The following is a 21,131-nucleotide window of genomic DNA, read 5'->3' on the forward strand; positions in this document are numbered from 1 at the left end:
AACCACATTAAACGTCCCTTGCAAAGCTGACAACAAGGGTGTGGAAGATCTGACAGTTGCTTCCATTCAGTAACATAATAATCAGCTTCCCCGCCGTGCGAGATGCATCTCCTGCAGCGAAGAAAGCGACTGCAGGAACCCACACACAGCTGTGATGCTCTGGCATACAGCAGAGCCAGAGACAATGTGGGCAGGTGGGGGTGCCTAGCATAGATTTGTGCTTGAGGGACAGGTCAGCTACTGAAGCAGTTTGGTAGAGCTGGTCTGAAAAGGGGGGTTTTTATGTGTTGAAAATGTCAACTTTTGCGGGGAACTGAAAAAAGTGTGTGTTTGTTTTTTTCCCTAACAAAAAACAGGAAATGATTGAGAAATTTCTGCCAAAAGTTTCACTTGCTCAAAACCCCCAACTATTTGGTTTCGGGCAGTTTCAGCAGACTTTCCCACTAGTCCTAGAGTTCAGTCAGTTGTGATCAGTCTGTTGTCATGGAAGATATTTTGGCCTCAGTTGTACATTCTTAAAGACAACACCTGGCCCTCCAAAGGAGGTTTAGGCCAAGCACATCCAAGTTAGGTTGCTAATCTGAGCCCTTGGAGCAAAAGGGGAATCTGATCTCCCTTCAGATTCTCCAGTTGTTATAAATGATTTATGAGCCTGATTCAAAACCCGCTGAAGTTGATGGAAAGGCTCGCTTTGGATCAAGCCCTTAGCGAGATGGAAATGCACTGGAGACCCACCAAACTCATTGCACACAGGTCACCTGGCAGCAGCCAGATGGTAGTTCAGTCCCTAATAGTACTGGATCTGTATCCCCTCTGCCAGACAGCTTCTCTCCAGCTCTGATCTCGATAACCTGAGTTCAGCACCAGCATTTCTTGTGTCTGTCACCTTCCATGTCCAATAATAACATCCAGTACTGGTAGGAAAATCCTAGCAGAACGATGCACTTTCTGCCTTGCTATGAGGCTTCATGGCTGGTCTGCACCCACTGGTGAAGGAATTTTCTGGGGAGAAGGCTATTGTCCAGGGGCTGGGCGTGGACAGCAGCAAGCAGGAAATCGAAAGTTGTATCCCAGAGGGAGAGTGAGCAGTAGGTACATGGGATCAGACAGAGCAAGGATAGGTTTCAGTGAAGTGTGCACACTGACCTATAGAGTAGTGGTTTTCCTGCTGTGAGTCACGACCCAGTACTGGGTTGCAGAATGGAAGGCGGCGCTGCCTGACTAAGGCAGGCTAGTTCCTACCTGTTCTGACAGCTTGCTGTGCCCCGGAAGCCCTAGGTGCTGGACCTGCTGCTGGCCACTTCCAGGGTGCAGCATGGTCTGTGGTGCCAGCACAGGCGGGAAGCCTGCCTCCACACACCAGCTGTGCCACTGCCTGGGAGCCACCACCTGCCCCAACCCTACGCCCCAATTTCCTGCCCCAGCCCTGAGCCCCCCGCAAACCAGGAACCTCCTCCTGCACCCCAAACCTCTCATCCTCAGCCCCACCCGAGAACCAGCACCCCCAGTCCAGAGCCCTGACCCCCTCCCAGAGTCCCCTCCCACACCCTGAACCCCTCATTCCTGGCCCCACCTCATGGCCCTTATCCCCGTGCCCCAATCCTCTGCCCCAGCCCTGAGCCCCTCCCAAACCACTCCTCTCCAGCTCCATTGGGTCACGAGCATCAACAATTTTTTTTCAACTGGGTTACCAGAAAAAGAGTTTGAAAACCACTGCTCTAGAGGAAATGGTGTCATGAGTATGGAAAGTGGCTTGGGGTGGGGGAGGAGGAGGAGGGGGAGGGACTTCAAGAGATAAAGACAGAGAGAGATTTCCAGCCCTTCCGGGAGGGATGCCAGGAATCAAGGCCAGAAATCCAGGGAACAGTTCCAGGACAGGGTGATTGTAATCCCTTGAAGGATTCATTTGCCAGCTACAAAAGCAAAAGAAAGCAGCACCCTGAAATGGAGACTAGCTATTTTGCAGCAATTAGCTGTTGGTGCCGGCTGCTGCTATTGGAGGCAATCCAAGGCAGAGCAGAGGCAAAGGGAGGACAAGTGCCCAGGTTGTGTCTGGGTGGGGTTGCTTCATCACACATCAGAGCTGGTGGCTCTGGGATTCATGGAATATCTTCTCTGAATGCCGTCCAGGCCAGCAAACTCCCTGGGCTGAAGGGGCCAGTTCTGTCTCATTTCATTGCACTAGGTGCATTAGAATAGTTTGGTTGTTGCCTGCCTCTCAAGCATTGGGATCAGACCGCAGGTCCATCAAATCCACCTCATGGTAGCCATATCTTCCCAAAGGGGCAGGGAGAGTGCATCCAAAATGAGAGGGAACCTGAAATAAATACACTGGATCAACTTTAGTGAACGCACGCAGCTATGCTAGGTAAGTGCACCGAATTCCCCAAAGCTGTCCTGACTCCTGGCAGCCACACAGTTTGCATCCAGATCCAGAAGCCAAACATACCTGGGGTGTGTGGGTCCTGGCCCATCTTCAGGCCTGTCCCAGAATGAAGTGGCCCCCCTGAGAAAGCTAGGAGGTTCCTTTCATCTGTCCATTGCTTGCTCCAAAGTCATGGCCGGGCACATAGAAGAATTTGTACCAGAATAATCACAATGAGGCCATGAGAAAATGACTGACATCCTGCTTCTCATCCCTCTTCAGCTGCTTCTCCTTAGGCCACCAAGCTGCAGAACAAGAAGAGCTTTCCCTAGGGCTTAGCAGATCCTGCCAACCTGAGCAGCTTTTCAGACAATAAAATAGTCACACGAGTAGAAAGAAACCACAGCGAGAGTGCCTGGCTTTGGCAGGGAGCGGTCACTGACCCAGTCTGCAAAGCTACACTGAATTCTTTCTTTCCTTGGGTATCTGGCTGCATGGGAAATCTTGTGCAGTGCAGGCAGCCACTTATTCCATGGCTGCTTAGGCCAGACCTGGCTACTGAGGACCCCAGACACACTGAAGACTGGGCATTAGAGCTAAGGAGGGCCACTGTCTCTCTCCAAATAACATTCACCCTTGGATTGGTGACTAGTATTGTCATGTGCCCTGCAAACCCTCAGAGAACAGGACAAGTAAGGAGGCATGCATGCACATTGCTGTGTGTGGTCTTTGTACACATGAGTGTGCCTCTTTGGTGCTCTATGCATGGAAACTAGTGCATGCTTTTTGCTTGTCTGTGCATGTTTGGCTGTGTTTGTGTGTGCATTTATGTGCCTCTGGTGCTGTGGGTGTTTGTGTGGGGATGGGGGCAGGACGTGACAGATGAAGGGGAGGGTGATGGCTGGAGTCTCTTCTTTTACAGAAAGTGAAAAATCAATACTTGACCTTTAAAGGAGTTTATGAATTCCTGGCTTAGGGATCGATGCTCATTGATTTTTGTGTGTCGGTCTGGGCTCCCCATGTACACGATCCGGTGATGAAAGCTATGTTTGCTGAGCTCGGAGCAGGCAGAAGGAGGTGCCATTTCCAGCCAGCGGCCAGGAGTAAAACGTAGAGTTTTTCTTTTCTTCTTTTTTTTTTCTGTTGTTCTATGGCAGCCATGAACCCAGAGGCCAAGGCCAGCCGGGTGGAACTGATGGAGTTGTAAAGCCATCTGGGATTTTAAAAGGATCAACAATTTAGGAATCTTTCGAAAGGGCAGCAGCAAGAATTGTGTGTGTGTGTGTGTGTGCGCGCGCGCATGCTTGCCTGTGTTCATCCCTCCCCACCTGTCTGCATGCTAATGTTGCTCTCTATCAGCTCACACACTGTTTGGCAAAATACTCTTTCCCCATGTCCCTGCTCCAGAAACCCACAGAGCCCGGCTCGGTACTGCAAGTTCAGTATTGTCAAAACTAGCTTGTTAAAAGGGCTGGGAGAAGAAGCTACTGTGATCTGTTGTGTGAAGACCCCCCCGCCTCCTCAGATTGTTCACAAGCTAAGCCTACTTCACTGGGCACTGTGGGATATTGACATCTGCCTCATACACACTTCTCACAGAGAAGGTGCCTAAGGGGATTATAGACAGTGGATCAGTGTTTGGCTCTCTTCCTCTTCTGGGCAATGCTGAAGGAAAGGAGAATACTGCCATTTTGCTCTAGCTTCATGCATGCAGTCCTGGGCTGATTTCCTTCGCCCCTCTTCCCCCGACCCTACGTGAACAGGTGTGTGGTAACATGTAGCTGTCTCTATGCCTACAACTGGTTCTGCTTACCTGCATGTAACCATGACACGCATCCCCTACCACCTGTGTCTAGGGATGTGATTCCTGAGCCACTCACTGATGACCGAGTCTAGTAGGCCCAGCTCTTCCAAGAGGGACAGTAGGGGCCAAAAACCTAACTTGTTTCAAGACTGAGCAGTTGATGGAGGGGATGGTGTGATGAGATTGCCTAGAATGGCACTTGGCCCATCTGCGACTGCTACTACTGAATATCTCCAATGGCCAGTGATGGGACATTAGATAGGGAGGGCTCTGAGTCCTTCCTGGGTGTCTGGTTGGTGAGTCTTGCTCACATGCTCAGGGCCTAACTGATCACTATATTTGGGGTCGGGCAGGAATTTTCCCCCCAGGTTAGATTGGCAGATACCCTGGAGGGTTTTCACCTTCCTTTGCAGTGTGGGGCATGGGTCATTTGCTGGTTTGAAGTAGAGTAAATGATGAATCCTCTGTAACTTGAAGTCTTAAAATCAAGGCATGAGGACTATTCAGTAGCTCAGCCAGAGGTTAGGGGCCCATTACAGGAGTGGGTGGGGGAGGTTCTGTGGCCTGCAATGTGCAGGAGGTCAGACTAGATGATCTAATGGTCCCTTCTGGCCTTCAAGTCTATGAGAATAGTGGATTGGAAGGCATGTGTGTGGATGGGCTGCAGGATCCCTTCAAATGCAGGGCCCTGTCCGGTCTCATAGACCTAAGGTCTCCAAAGGCTGGGTGAATGGCCAGAGAGGAGAATCCAGTTAGGCTAGGTCAGTTGTGTACAGGCCAACTCAACCATACTATGTCAAGCCCATTCCAGCAGATCTTCCAGATGTAGGTGTCATAGGTCCCCTCCACACAAGAGCATGGGTGAGCAGGTAAGGGCTGAAGCCAACTCCTTCCAGTGCTCTAGGAGCCCTGTTACAGACTGGGTCATGAAAGTGAAGGACATGTGCTTTGCCATGTTTCTGGGCTAGCAAAGTTCATCCCAGGAGTGTAGAGTTCAAGATCAATGTCAGTCATTGTCCTGGCTTGAGAGGGGCAAAACTGGTACGTTTTGTCCCAGGCTGTCATTCCCTCCCAGGAATCTGTGACCATTTGGTTGAATAGCTAATTTCCCATTGAAAAGGGGAGATTGCAGAGTCTTTGCATATTTTCCATTTTAGCTGTGAGATGTTTGGGATGTCTGAATTGTTCAATGAATTGTAGCATAAACATATGCAGCTCTGGATCCTGCCAGGCTCAGAAACACTGTAGGGAGAGTAAAAGGAAGGTTAGTCTTGGAGTAAAGGCATTCAACCGGGACTCAGGAGAGTCCAGGTCAGTTCCTAGCTAGGTCACAGACTCTTTATCTGATCTTCAGCAAGCCAGCTGAGATTCAATTTTTCAGTGCTTAGCATGCAGGGGCTCCCGTGTGTAGGGCCAGATTTTCTAAAGAGCTGGATGCCTTGGACATGTCATTAGGGTTCATCTACACTGCAAAAAAAAAAAAGAAAAAAGAAAAAGAAAAAAAGAGTATGATCTTAACTCATGTTGGCTAAGTCAGGTTAACTTAGGGTGAAGACATGGCTACTTGGGTAAGATGCTCAAGTTAAAGCCTGTAGAGGAGCCTGAGGTTTAACCTGAGCTGCTCACCTCAATTAAAAGCTGGGTTGCTGGGTCTTTATTACTGTTTTAACCTGTTAGCTGACCCGAGTTCAGAACACACCTTTTTCTGCAGCATAGACATACTGTTGGTCTATCTGGCCTCAGCTCCCCATACGTAACAGTAGTGATAATATTATTCCCTTTCTCTGGCCCTTTCTCTATTTAAACCATGAGATCTTCAGGGTAGGGACTGGTTTGTATCATGTTTATGTACAGCACCTAGCACATTGAGGCTCTGATTTTGGTTGGGGCATCTCAGTGCTATTGAAATACACATGATACAGAAAGACCAGTCTCGTGGCCCTGTTTCTACTGTAGCTTACTTCAGTGCAATAAATTGACTTGTACAAGGCAGGAGTAGCTCCAATTAAGTCAATGGACTAGGTGAGATCAGAATAATTTCCCTTGTCTTTCAGAACAGAATCAGCATGCTCTGTATTGACAAATCCATCCAAAAGCCCTCTCCCCCCACCCCGATTTTCCGTAACAAAATTCTTTCAACTTATTAAACAAAGTAAAGCTTTTCCAAAGAATGATACACCTAAAGGTGGTTTAGAAGCCAGCACACAGCTGTACGAATAAGATATTTCAGTTCTCTGGCAATTCCAAAAAATGTAAAGAGAATGGTTTCAAGCAGAAGTAAAACCCAACATTTTGTGAATTGAAGAGTCAACTTTTGTTCTGGGTCAAATGAAATGTTTTGCTTCAATTCTGAAAATTTTAAATTTTTAAAAACAAATTAAAGACTCTTTTGAATTGAAGATATTTTGAAATGAAATGTTTCAAATGTTTTGGACTTTTTTTTTCATTTCTGTTTTTGACCAAAACAATTTGATTAAATCCACATGCGTTTGCAAAATATTTTGCTGTCACTGAATCTGCATTTTTCACCAAAAAATGTTTTGGTTGAAAAATTTCATCCAGTTTTACAGACTTCCCATCAATAGCTTTCAAGCTACTCTTCTGTGTAATTTCGCTCAGGCAGGTGCTATCTAGAACGTGAGTTGCAACATTCTCTGGCGCAGGCATCCCACCAGCTCAGTGCCTATTGCCGGGGTAGTATGGGAGGGAAGCTTCCATTGTTGCTCTGTCCTGCAGACTAACATAGCTCATCTGTTTCCAAGGCTATCCTTGCAGCCGGTACTGAAGTTCCATTCATAAATGAAATGCTCAGTGGTAGCTTGACCTTGGCTGTGTGACACTTACCATGTTAAAGAGGGACTGAAGAATGCTGATGTCTTGGTCCCTCCCCGCTCCTAAGTCAAGCGGCACGTGAGGAGAAACCGAGGCCTGCTGAGTCTGTTTCTGTACATTACACCATGTATATTCATGTCCGCCCACTGCTCTCCCCTGCAGAAGTTGCTTTAGTTAGCAGTTGTGGAGTAGATGTGAGGTGCTGGGAACAGAAGGCTCTGAAAGCTGCTCAGCTGTTGATAACGTGTGGGGGCTGGTAGCCATGTAATAGAAACATTGGCATGTTAAAGGAGGTTGAAAAAGAAATGGCACCAGATCTTCATCCTTGAAAGTGGAGGCTGGAGGTGAGCCTGACGCAGGACTCTGACTCTGGGGCCCCTTCTGCATTCCACAACTGGTCCAGTTTATAATGGGATGAAACCAGAGCTCAGCTCTATATAAGCCCTGTATTATGGTACTGCCTAGAGACCCCAGATGAGATGCGGAGCCCATCATGCTGGGCACTAGTACAAAGAGATGGTCCTTTCCCTTAACGGCTTACAGTCTAAATAGACAAAGCATGTGAGAATGCAAGTGTTTCCTAATGGGTAGAGCACTTTGCTGGGATTCAGGGACCTGTGTTTGATCACTGACCTGCTGGGTGACCTGGGGCAAGTCATTTTGCCTCTCCATGCCTCAGTTTCTCCAGCTGCAAAAGGGGGATAATGATATCACCTCGTTTGTAAAGTGCTTTGAGACAAATGCTATTGAAGAGCTAAGTACTCTAATGATCCATGGGGGGAAGGGAAGCAAAGAGAAAGTGACTTGCCCAAGGAGTCTGTGGCGGAACAGGCAATGGGACCCAAGTCTCTAGTGTCCCCCTCCAGTGCTCTAACCACACGATTGCCCTTTCTTTTTCCCCAACCTAATCTCCAACTTCAGTTCCAAACCTGACATTGGCAGCACAGTGTAAACTGCATTCAGCTCCACCAGGGATATGATTTAGAAACCACCTTTGCTCAGTGGTTGTTTCATTGGCTGGGGGATTTCGCTTTGCTCCCTGTCCCTTGCGTAGCATGGCTGCCGTGAGCCATCTTCTGCACGTGTGACCCGCCAGTCGCTATCGAATCCAGGAGTTTCTCCTTCCTCACAGCCCAGAGGTGGCTGCCTTTTGAGCTAGGGCTGAAGTCCAGTGACGCCCCCCCAGACACACACGTCACAAGCCGGTAGAGTACTCTGCGGTTTGTGACAGGCGCTCTAGAAATGAATAACAATTAGAATCCCACCTCACCTCTGCTTCCATTTCCACTCAAACAGCTACCTCCTGATGGGGCTTCAGCAGCCCAGCTGATCCAAGGAGCACACTCAAGAGGAAAAAGGAGGAAGGCGGAGGTAGAGCAGGCTTTCCACTCAGGCAACATACCGAGTTCTGTCACGCAGAACACACTCTTCCCCTCAGAGTGTGTGTCATGCTAGAGATGTAGAACGTGGCTGTAATATGTTGTAAAGGGCTTCTGTACTGAGGTTGTTTGATACAGATAGACCCTGCAGGTGTCTCTAGTTTCCAGGCTGACACAGACCTTGCTAGTTACTGTTGCTATAACAGGGGCTCCCCGAATCCTGGGGTTGACTGCACACTGCATTGCAACCCACTCCCTTGTCATCAATGAACAGTTTGCTGGTGACTGCCACGAATCATTGGAAAAGCTGCAGAAGCAGAGGGTGAAGCAGAGAGGGGGAAGAGGAGTAGCATAAGAGCAGAGAGATGGAGAAAAGAAAGTCTCTGACCAGTGCATTGCAAAATGGGCCCATTTGCAATGCTGGAATAATGGTCCCACCCCAAGGTCTCCGGCAACTTGATCTTTACCCCCTTAGTTCTTGAAAATAACAGGGGTATCTGATGGGATTATGGGCCAGGTGAGATGATGGCTCCAGGAATGCAAACTCCAGGGGCACTGAGCAAAACCAACCCCTCAACCCAGTGCAAACTCTGACACTCGTATGTAATCCGACAATGTATCCAGCCTCGCCTACTGTCTCTCCTAATGTATTCATATTTGTTTGATCTCCTACAAACTTCCCTTCTCTGATCTTCTGATGAAATAATACATCTGCGGCCCTGGAAGATACTTCACGGCGGGAGAATCTCAATGAAAACCTTTTTAAGCATTTAGAGTTCTTAAATGTGACATTATTCTCCTGGAAGGATACCGTATGTACTGTATTGTTCAGGCTGCTCCATGTAAAATATGAGGCCGTAAAAGCTTCTAACTTACAAGGCTTCATCAGCTACCTTGTATGTGGAAGTCTCTATTTCTCTCTCATCTCCTGAAACACTGCTTTATGATCAGTGAATAGATGGAGGTGACATTTTTTCATCGTTTTTCGTATTTACATAACAGTATAAATAAATACAGGTCACGTGTATAATTTAGAGCCAGGGTGGGGGTGCTAAGAGAAGGTATTTGCTTTTTTCAAACGGGTGGCTATTGCAAAAAAGTCCCTTGTGGTATCAGACTGATAAAGTGCTAGACCAAAAGGCCATTTTCTGCCATTGTTTGGGGCAGTAGAAAGCTGCTCTCAAATAGACACTGGTTTGGAAGTGATGAGACCCCTGTAACTCCCAAAATAAAGCAGAAATTTACCAATAGCAGCAACCTGGGAATCTCTCTGACCCACCAGGTTGTCTTTAAAAGGAGATTTTTGGGGCCTGATTTTCATTGTCACCACTCTCGCAGTGCCAGGAGGTCTCAAAGTGGATACAAATTACACGTACGGTCCCTTTTATTCTGCCAGAGAGTAGCATAGGAGCCGTAGTGTGAATGGGAATCAAGTGCTTGGACTTTGCTTGAAGTTAGACACTCAACAGCAGGAAAGAAAGGAACGGGAGATAAAGCAAAAGGCAAGAAGTTTCCTAGTGCATTTTCCCTTCTGCCTGCCATGTGCCGATGTGATTCAGGGCACCTCTGCCCTCATTTATATAGAGTGAAAAGATGCCACTTTGGAGTCTGTTCTGTATCATTCCACTGAGGCTGCCAGACAGCGATCAATAGAAACTCAGAGAAGTGACCCCAAATTCTGACAGTGGAAGTGTTTCCTGGTATGCTGGCAGCCAGGCAGGGATGAGCTATGGTAATCGGTCACTCCTCTCACCAGGGGCAGCTCCAGGAACCAGCATGCCAAGCGCATGCCGGGGGCGGCAAGCCACGGGGAGTGCTCTGCCGGCGCTGCGAGGGCAGCAGGCAGGTTGCCTTCAGCAGTGTGCCTGCGGAGGGTCCACTGGTCCCGCGGCTTCAGCGGACCTCCCGCAGGCACGCTGCTGAATCCGCGGGACTGGGGACCTCCTGCAGGCAAACCACCAAGTGCAGCCTGCCTGCCATGCTTGGGGCAGCAAAATACCTAGAACCGCCCCTGCCTCTCACAGCTCTTTCCAACTGCATAGCCCTGGAATGGCTTCTCCTTTGGTCCACTGTTAGCATTTTGGAGCATTGTGCAGGGCTGCCCTTGAGTTCCAAGCATATCCTCAGTGTGCGCACACCCACTCTTGGAAGAAAACCAGCCATTTCCCCTAAGGCCAGTTCTAAAATTCAGTGCAGCCAATGGGCTTTGGCCTGCTGGAATTGCAAATCAGAGCGTCATCTGGTGACATTTGGGATGTGCCTCTGAACATCAGGGAGAGCTGCACAAGAGGTTTGCAATGAAACCATGCATGGTGGTGGCAGGGGCAGAAATAGAACCCAGGTTGGGTGACCAGATAGCAAGTGTGAAAAATCTGGACAGGGTGTGTGTGTGTGTAATAGGAGCCTATATAAGAAAAAGACCCAAAAATCAGGGCTGTCCCTATACAATCAGGACATTTGGCCACCCTAAACCCGGGAGTCCTGACTCTCCATTCCGTGCTGTGATCACGATTGTTCTCGATCTTTTATTTCTTTACATTGAATAATGTTTCCACCCATTTTGTATCCTCAACCATTTCTGCCCTTCTTTGCAATGGTTCCCTCCCCATCCTCAGCTTCCTATTGGAACATCCCTTCTTTCTCCCACTCCCCCAGGAGACCTTGGTTAAGTTGCTGTAGTTTGCATTTGCTGTTGACAAGGATGTGGCGCTCAAGAAGCCAGCAAATCAAAGACTTCTGGTATCAATGGGATAAAGTCCCTCTGCTTGGGTTGTGTATCTCAGCCACCTTGAGCTGGACAGAGAAAGGTTCTTCCATTTTGAAGAGGATTTAGATATTTTCAAATTTGGTTTCGTTCACATTCAGCATATAAACTAAAAAATGTGAAATGCTCTGCCAAAGGGAATGAAGCCCTAGAACCAGGCCAGCCCCACAGCCACCGATCCCCAGAAGCCCTGGGGTCCCCTGGTCAGAGGCAGTCCAGCAGCCAAGGAACCATGCAAGGGGCAGGAAACCATCAGTTTTTCTTCAGAACCTTGTCAACATCAAACAGTCCCTGAAACATTTCAGTTTTGTTGAACTGGCAAATGTTGATTGGAAAAATGTTTCTTCAGCATTTTTCTGACCTACTATAGTGACCATCACCTCTGAATAGTAATATTGTAGCTCTTGTGGGGTGGGGAAGGGGGATTGGGAATGGGAATGGGAGCTCTCCCTGTGCACAAAGCCTACACACTATATAACTCCCCCTTCAGCCTGCGTGGGAGCATGTTTTGCCCAGATAGCCCTGTTCGCTGCCAGGTACGACACAATGCAAAATAACATTGGGTGGGATTATCAAAAGCCTTCTAGGTATTACAGTCAGTGGGAGCTGGGTGCTGAATTCCCTACCCATTATCTTCGTTTTACTGGTGAGGAAACTAACACACACAGAGATTCACCCAAGATCACACAGCAGAGCTGGGAATGGAGCCTGAGTCACTGGCCCATGCTGCTTTCCAAGGGTGTCCATAAAGCCATGTATCAACTTCCCGGTGTCTGTCAGGACCAAGGACAGAGAATCTATTATATAGGTTTGACTCCATCTCTGGCAATTGAGGGGAATCAGGTTACTCCTTCCTCGCCCAGGCCAAGTAGGGGTGTTCAAAGAGTTGGAAGAAGCTGTGGCTGATATTGGATATTCTGACTCAGAGGTCCCAATATTCTGCGGGTATCCTCATGCTCTAAATATTGACCTGTTTGCCCAGCCCTGGTAACTGTCCTGCTAGGGTGATTATCCAGTAATGACAGTCCAAAAATACTGGTGCTTAAAGGAGTGATGCTGCAGCAGCCTTGACTAGTGCTGGAAAAGGGTTATAGCAATATATTTATTTATTTATTTATTTATTTATTTAAGGGGGGATAGATTGATCATCAAACCTAAATACCAACACTGTGTAAATCTGCAGCATGTTATTTATCCATGTTGGAGGATGGTGAAATGACCAGCCCTGCTCTGCCAGGCCACATAGGGTGAGTCCATTGACACCAGGATCACCCAGCTAGAACTTCCCATGTGCTTGGGAGAAATAGAACTCCCTTGGTATCAGAACCAGTCTCCTGCCTCTTGAACTTAATGAGAACCTCTGTTGACCTCCTGTACCTTGTGTCCTCTTTGCAATCACTAATCAGCGATGTAATCACCAAAGAGGTTCTTGTGAGCAAATAGCAGAGTGGGCATTGTGAGACCTGGATCCTATTGGTGGTTCTGCCACTGACTCTGTGGCTGACCTTGGATGAGTCATTTTCCTTCCCTGTGCCTCAGTTTCCCCATTTTATTCCCTTTCTCTCAAGGACTAAACTAATGAGTGTTTGCAAAGTGCTTCGAGACCTTCAGCTGTAAGTTTCTCCTAGAAGTTCCAAGTATTCATTGTGTTGTTTGCATTACTACATCACTTAGAGACCCCAGCTGAGACTGACAGCATTGAGCTAGGCTTTGTGCATACACATACTAAGAGACGGGTGCAACCCTGAGGAACCTGCACTCTAACTAGACAAAGGGTGTGATGAGAAATGGTAGCACAGGGAAATGAAGTAGCTTGCCCAGGATCACAGAGCAGATCAGCAGCAGAACTAGGAATAAAATCCAAGTCCCTCTGTGAATTGGCCCAGACCAGTGGCCAATTCACTAGCACATGCTGCCTCTAATTATTATTACATTCCCCCCCACCCTTTTCCTTTTAAAATGTTGGCATCTCCCAGTTTATAGGCATCTGCTGTCTCCAGTCAAATTTAATACTGTAGGTTCCCAATATTCAGCCAATCAAACACTGTGATTGGCTAAACATCCTTAAGTGATTTTTAAAATGAGGAGGAAAAAAAACACAACATGTGCTAGGAAGAAAATAATGAAGTTTGCGGTTCAGCATTTTAAGCAGCTGTTTCAGTCTGGGCTGTGTGGTATACATAAATTAACTCACCCATTGGAATGCTTGCCAGCCAATTGGAAGGCTCCCTCAAGCCAAGCCATTTTATAATTAAGTAATAATTGTTTTTGCTGGGGAGAACATAAGAAAGATAAACAGCTTGAGGAATCAATAAGCATCAAGGTCATGGTCTGAGTTATTTACTGAATCGTCTGCTATTTATCTCCCAACTTTTCTGTATAAGGAAAAACAGAGTCTATTTCACACAAGATTTAAAAGTATCTAGGTTAGCATCAAGCCGTGTAGTGTTGGTGTTTCTGTTTTTTAAAATCATTGAAGATTTGGTGGAATCACTGGAAAAATCTTCAACATTTGCAGGAGAGGATTTGAGAATAACCAGCATGGCTGTAATGGAGTTATCTGTACGTGTGCATTTGCACTGGTTTAACTAGATTGATGCAAATCTTAGCTTAAGACTGTTCCTAATTATTTAAGCTAGGCCTGGTTTGAACTGTAATAAGAGCATCCACACAGCCTCTTGTGCTGATTTAATTAAATCCATTTCGAATGTCATGTTATGTCTACACACTGAGTTGCACTCATTTAACAAGTCCTTCGAAATATAACTGACACTGGGGACTGGTTGGCACAAGGGGATCAATGAGGGAGTATGGTGCTTTCCCTATTATAGGATCTTGCAGTAGGACTTGTCTTATGCCTGCGTGCAGTCCCATTGAGTTTTACAGAACTCTAGGTGAGCGGACCCTGTGGCTGCAATGGCTTCATCTCAGATCAGTGTGGAGAGACTCTGAAGTCATTGGGGATCAGTGCAGGCTCTGCTGTACTCAGATGGAATCCTGTTATTTTAATTGGGGTTCCCATGTGAGTGTGTCTTCCTGTGCTGAACCCCACCACAAAACTGAGGCCTGAGTGCTGGAGAAGGAAGTGACCCTGATAAGATAGGAGGAAGGATGTTTTAGACGGTAACACACTGGCCTGATACTTGGGAGTCCTGGGTTTATGGAAGCCTAGAAATGTAGGGCTGGAAGGGCGCACCAAGAGGTCATTTGTCCATTGTCCAGCACAGACACTGGATCCCGTAAACATAGACCATCCCTAACATGTGCTTGTCTAGCCTGATCTTAAAAACCTCCCATGATGGGGATTTGACAGCCTCCCTTGGTAACCTTTCAGTTCTTAACTACTCTTCTAGTTAACAAGTTTTTCCCAATATCTAACGTAAATCTCCCTTGCTGTAAAATAAGCCCATTACTGCTTGTCCTACCCTTGGTGGACATGGATAACAATCAAACACTATCCTCATTAGAATAACCTTCTACATATTTGAAAGTGTGATCATGTCCCCTCTCAGCTCTTCTCTTTTTTTTCTCTTCTTTTTTTGCCCCTCTTTCTTTTTCGTTTTCTCTAGATTAAACAAGTAATTCTTTCCACCTTTCCACAGAGGTCAGGTTTTTGAAACTTCTTATTGCTTCTGGTTCTCTCCTCTGGACTCTCTCCAGTTTGTCCATATCTTTTTTTCCAAGTCTGGTTCCCAAAACTGATTCCATGCTCAACCACAGATTCCCTGTGTGACCTTAAACAAGTCACTTAATCTACCCAGTGCCTCAACTTCCCACTGTAAAATGAGCATAATACCTGCTTTCATCCTGTGGTGGGGGCATTTCCTCAGGATAAAATGCATTGATGCTTTTGAGGTGCTCCCATACTATAGGGGTGAGGACTATGTATGTACCCTAAATCCTCTAATCCAGTGTTTCTCAACCTTTTTGATACCATGGATCACTTTGCTGCCTTCCTAAGCTGTGTCCAGGGAGAACTTGGGGACTGGTTGTTGAGAAACACTATCTAATCAATCTTCTTTGTCACTGCTTTGATACATTTTTCTCATGTTTCATCCAGTCTCATTCCAAATGGCCCCATGGGATGTGATTTCTACCATGTCCCATAAGAGCTCACACCATAGCCTACTGCATCTTCTTCCCAAAATGTTCTTCCTGCCCATCAGTCTAAATGCTCCTTTCCTTAACTTCATCAGTGTATCCCTTTAGACTGCGCCATAGCCCCTTAAGCTGCTTCATTCACCTGTAGCTCCCTGGGTAGAAGGCAGGTAAATAGGTAGTGACTATGCAATGTTTATCCTCCATCTTGCCAGAGGATGTTGTGAAGGCCAAGACCATAACAGGGTTAAAAAAAGAACTAAATAAATTCATGGAGGATAGGTCCATCAATGGCTATGAGCCAGGATGGTCAGGGATGGTGTCCCTCGCCTCTGTTTGCCAGAAGCTGGGAATGAGTGACTGGGGATAGATCACTTGATGATTACCTGTTCTGTTCATTACCTCTGTGGCGCCTGGCATTGGCCACTGTAGGCAGACTGGATACTGGGCTAGATGGACCTTTGATCTGACCCAGTAGGGCCATTCTTATCTTCTTATGTTTGAAGTTAAAACCAATCTGAACTTTAGCTCCAAATGTCAAGCCAATTTTCATGTTCACTCAGCGTGTTTCTCCTCCAAAACCCTAGACTGTGGGATAAATCAACCCAGCTCCACTGATGTCAGGGAAGTCTCCAAAACTCAGATGGCCTAATAGTGGGGTTAAATTTGTGGAAGATCCACCACTCTGACTTCTGTTTTGTGCCCTCAGCTTAAATAACAGCAGCTGTAACAGTCTGGTTGCCAATAGACTGGTGTCCACAGGAGAAAAACTACCATTGATCCACATCAGTGCAGCCAGTGATTAACAGAGCCGTTTATTATTGATATGACCTAGGGTAGGTCTGCTACTGTTGGATTCATACACCTTCCTCTGAAGCAACTGGCACTGGTCACTGTCAGAGACGGGAGACTGGACTAGATGGACCCTGGGTCTGGTCCACTCTGGCAATTCCCATGTTTCTGTTTGACCATGTCCAAGAGAATCCATAATCCCCTTGCTCTACAGATAAGATTGGTCCCTGCCCCAAAGGGCTCAGAGTCCAGTTTATACTGGATTAAATGAAGCCTGGGTAACAAAACAGGGTGTGAAATGAATTATCTTCTCTCCATTAGAGGGTCCCCCAAGGCGCATTCCTGGAGGAAGCTCTGCAATTGTCCATCCTGAGCACTTGTTCTTTAGATTTGCTGTCCTGGCACCACTCAGGAGGAACCCCTCTCTTTCCTTGCCTACCCTGCCATGTCAGACAGCCTGTGGCTGTCAGCTCAAAGCAAGAGGCACTTGAGTTTCTTCCGCAAAACAATTTTATGTATATAAGAAATCTCTTTTGCACCAAAAAAGGGTTACTGGGGCCAGATCCTCAACTGGTATAAGTCAATGTATCCCCTTCTGCGACATCAGTGGAGCGGTGCTGATTTATCCCGTTTGGGGATCTGGCCCATTGTGTCCTAATAATAATGTGCCACCTGTCATTGTTTAGTGGTTGCTTAACAAAAAGCAGAGATGTGACCAAATGGCACAACCCTAAGATCCAGATTTCAAACACTTCCAGATCTTGAGACTGGCACTCAGCTCTGGAGATCTGTCTGAGGGGGCTGCCTCCGGTTAAAATGCTTTTTTCACCCCTTGCTTATGATCTGAAAGAATGTGCCACATCTCCTAGTTGGGCATCTGAGCCTTCTTCTGGCTTGAATGACAATTAACGAGATCAGAATCAATCTGTCAATGCATTTGATGGCACAGAAAGGCCTTTGCCAATCTTGCAACTGCTAGCGGTTCGCCTGCCACTGTAATCTTTTCACGCCACACTCCATCTCTGTGCATCTCTCGGTATTGATTAAGTAATGTCAGTGCGAGGCTTGTTTTAGATAAAGTAGCTTTATAGAAAGCAAAGTGCTGGGTATATATACACTTCTGGCTATTATTGTGTTATCCTTGCAGAAGCAGGAGAGTGACATAAATTGCACAAAAAGTCAAGTTCTCATTTCTTAGCGGCTTCAGAGAGAGGAACCAGCCACCTTGGTTCAGATGCAGGCTTGGAAGCTTTCTGCACTGTGTCAAATGGATCCCTGCTACAAGCAGTCACGGCAGGGAATTTATTACAGGTCTTTATGACCTGCAGCCATCCACTGCTCACCCGGCTCCGGCCTCCTCCTGCAGCTGCACCTATAATGCATTGTGCTCTTCCTCAATCTTGGACTGATTGTTCACATCGAGCTAACACCCACTAGCAACTACCCTCAGGCCCCCCATGCTCATTTCACTGGTCATTTGAGCTGGCTTTACACTCCAACGTGAAACATTTATATATTAACTCAGCGAGCCACCTAGCTCCTAGTACTTACATATGGAACCGGCAGGATGTTTTGCATTAGCACAAATCATATGGCCTGTGTCTGCATAACGAGTTACTTCCTAGTACTCTGCAGGTGTTTTGCAGTTAGCATGGACATTGGATCACAGCTCTACTGGCCCCCGGAGCAGCATGATGGTTTTCTAGACAAACTAACCAGTCATCTCTCAGTAACCCACAGGATGGGCAGCTCTCTGTTGCAGATAAATGGCATGAATTGAATCCAGGTCTTCAGGTTCCAGGCTGCCTGGGTTTAAAGATTGGCCCTGACAAACAAACAAGAGCCTACAGACTAGATGACTCTTGCAGTCCCTTCTAACCCCATGATTCTAGAGTGCTGGTAAAGGGGTCAGCCCATGATGCATTTAAAGGCTCTGGGATTACTTAACGGGACATTGTTAAAGGAAAGGCTTGCTGCAGGTCTGTCAGGGCTCAGATCCCAGCACCTTCACTGGGTGGACAGCTAGCAGAAAATCTAGGGAGCAGCTGGGGTTTGTAAGGTAGCTCGTGTGAGGGCACCCAGGCCTATGCTGTCCTGCACATGGCTTCAGACCTGGGGGTTAGAACACTGGGTAGGGACTCAGGACACCTGAATTCAATTCCTAGCTCTACCATTGTCTCCCTGTGTGACCTTGGAGAAGTCTCTACAGGCCTCCATTCTGCATCTCTAAAATGGGTCTAATAATAATTTCCTTCTCTAGCTCTTTGTCTGATCTACTTGGATAGTTTCTGCTCCAAAGAGTTTACAGTTCTTCGCTACATGCACATACAGTGCCTAGCACAATGGGGCCTCGGTCTTGGCTGGAGCCCTGAAATGCTGCCATAATACAAATAAGAACAGCACAAGCAGTAGAAGGGGTTGCTTTACAAGTGTGATGATGGTAGCTGGGATGGTTATTGGCAGATCACCACTGAATTATTGTCCTGGAGGAGGGTACCTGAGCCACGTCTCTGGGACCAAATACACCTAGTCATCTGGATCAGCTCTCGTTGCTGGTGTCACATAGAACCACATCCCAATGAGTCTGCTATTCACACCACCAAATACTAGATAATGTTTTCATCTCTGAGTCTGTCATCTGTGGGTCCCCTTAGCTACTGAACTGAGTATCTGAAGGAAGCAGTGCACACACCTAACTTTCTCTTCATAAGGGCTGGAGTGCATTAGCCATCATGTTAAGGTATGTCTGCACTCCAATAAAACACCCACAGCTGGCTTGTGTCAGCTGCCTTGTATTCTCAGCGTGATAAAATTACAGTGTAGACGTTGGGGCTGGGGCAGCCCCCCCTAGTCTCCAAGATTAGAACTTGGCATAGATCTTTAAAATCCATTTATATGGATGTAGTGATCTTCAACAAGTGAAATTCAAGAGAAGAGCTGTTGTGTTAATCTATAATGAAACAAGAACTTTCCCCGAAGGGAAAGAAAAGTGAGTGTGAAAGGAGGTGTTATTGAAATGAACATTTCCAATGAAGTTCTCTCGCTCTCTCTTTCTATTCCACTCCTCTATTTCTTGTTTCTACTCTTTCTTCTTCTGTCGCCTTCATTCTTTTCTGGCAGTGGTCGCCCTCCTCCTCCATCCTTTGGGTTGTCAACCAGAATTGAAACAGAATCACCAGCTCCCTTTTGTTTATTTAATTTATTTTGCTCATGACCAGAAGAACTTTGACATGAAGATGGCGTTTGCAAAATGCAAGCTGTGAGCTGGAAGATGACAACCTTATTTTGATCAAGTCTCTTTTTAGTTGAGTTTGAATGTAGTATTGATACTTTTTTTTTTTTTTGAGGAAAAATATTTAAAATAATTGTGCTCCCATATTATGGTTCATTTAATTTCCTAAAGTGTAAGTGTTCACGAAGTCTTTTCCATTCTCTGTGCAGCTCTCTGTCATTAACTCTTTCTTTGCTTCACCTCACGGATTACTCTGGTTTGAAGCTAGAGACTGAAATTTGCAAAGCTGCCTTAAGATGTTTGATTGGAGCGAGTTAAAAAATTTCAAACGGAAAATGCTGATTCAACAAAATTGAAACATTTAGCGGGAATGTATCGCTTTTGTCAGGTCGAAGCATGCCCTTTTGATTTTAACACTATACTATAATATATACAGTCTAATACAACATAAAATTAGAAATGATAAAGTCAAAAGGAAGCGCTTCAATATGGTGGTTTTTAAAAATTTCCTAAATAATTTTTGTTTTGAAAATGTGGTATCATGTGAAACTTTGACATTTTGACTTTTTGTTCCACTGGGGGATGGAAGGAAATTTTGAGATGTTGGGGATTTTGAATGAAATGGAAATTTTGTTTGTTGACTAGCTCTAATTTTGGCGCCCTGTTCCCATTAATATATCCCGTGTTTCATCCTGGGTTTTGTGGGCTACCTTCTCCAGGAGGAGAGCAGCTGTCATTGTGATTCATAGATCGACATTCAGTCCTTAATGTGGCTGGGTCTTGATCCATTCACTGTTGTGAAGTTTTAAGATCCAGGTCTTGAAAGCAGCATCAGAATCTGACTGGGAGATAGTGGCATCTACAAGGCCAAACTTCCTCACCTGTCAGAATTTCTATGAAAATTTAATGTTTCTAAAGACCCCCAGTGAACTGAAGATGATGGTGGTGATGGCTGTTGCTTCAACCTAGGAAGGCCTGTCTGGAAATCAGAACGTGCAGAGCATATAACCTGCCAGAGAACTGTACGTTTCACACATGGCCCGTCAAACAGAATAGAAACTTTATCAAAGACACATGGAGGCATAGACATGCACACACTGTACACTAGCATAAACTCCACTGTCATGCCTTTCAGGGGCCTGGGTGCATGCAGCTCCCATTGTGAATCTGAAAATATCATCCCAAGTCCCTAGGAGATACCAGTCATCCCACTCTCACCTAGCACAATGGGATGAGACGTTCTCACTTCCTGCAAAAGAACCTACATTCCCAACCAAATTTTTTTCCCCAGCAGTTTACATGGAACTCCTCTTAAAGTTATCCAGCATGAAACTTGCTTCTGCTGAGCACAGGGGACTATGTCTATGCCTTACTGCTTAACCACATACAAGTAGCCTCCTTCTATGCTTGTGTTGAATCACAACAACCTTGTGTGAACGGTGATGAACCATGCAAAGATTTAGAACTTGGCCTAGTCATTTCTCCTTTCTCAGTTCCAATTAATCCCACACTTAGTAAATGCATTCCTTATGCTTTATCATCTTGCAAAGACTCTCTAAAAAAGAAAACAAACAACTCCCAAATAAATTAAACACATGTACACACACACAAAGCAGTTCCTTCCTCAGAGTTAATTAATTGGAGCACTACCTTCAAGAAAGCACCCTTTTAAATCCCCTATTGCTGAAGGCAATTTTCTCACCACAATCACTCAGTGTCCCTGACAGACAGGAACACAATCACTCCTCAACAGAGAGCGAATGGCACTGCAGAGATGGAGTGAAAATAGATTTTTAACATTATGGCAAGCCTTGTAAATACCCAAGGAGCAAACATTCCTCCCCAGCTGGAAGTCCACCTTTGAT

Source organism: Chelonoidis abingdonii, chromosome 18 (genome assembly GCF_003597395.2).
Source record: "Chelonoidis abingdonii isolate Lonesome George chromosome 18, CheloAbing_2.0, whole genome shotgun sequence".
NCBI lineage: Eukaryota > Metazoa > Chordata > Testudines > Testudinidae > Chelonoidis > Chelonoidis abingdonii.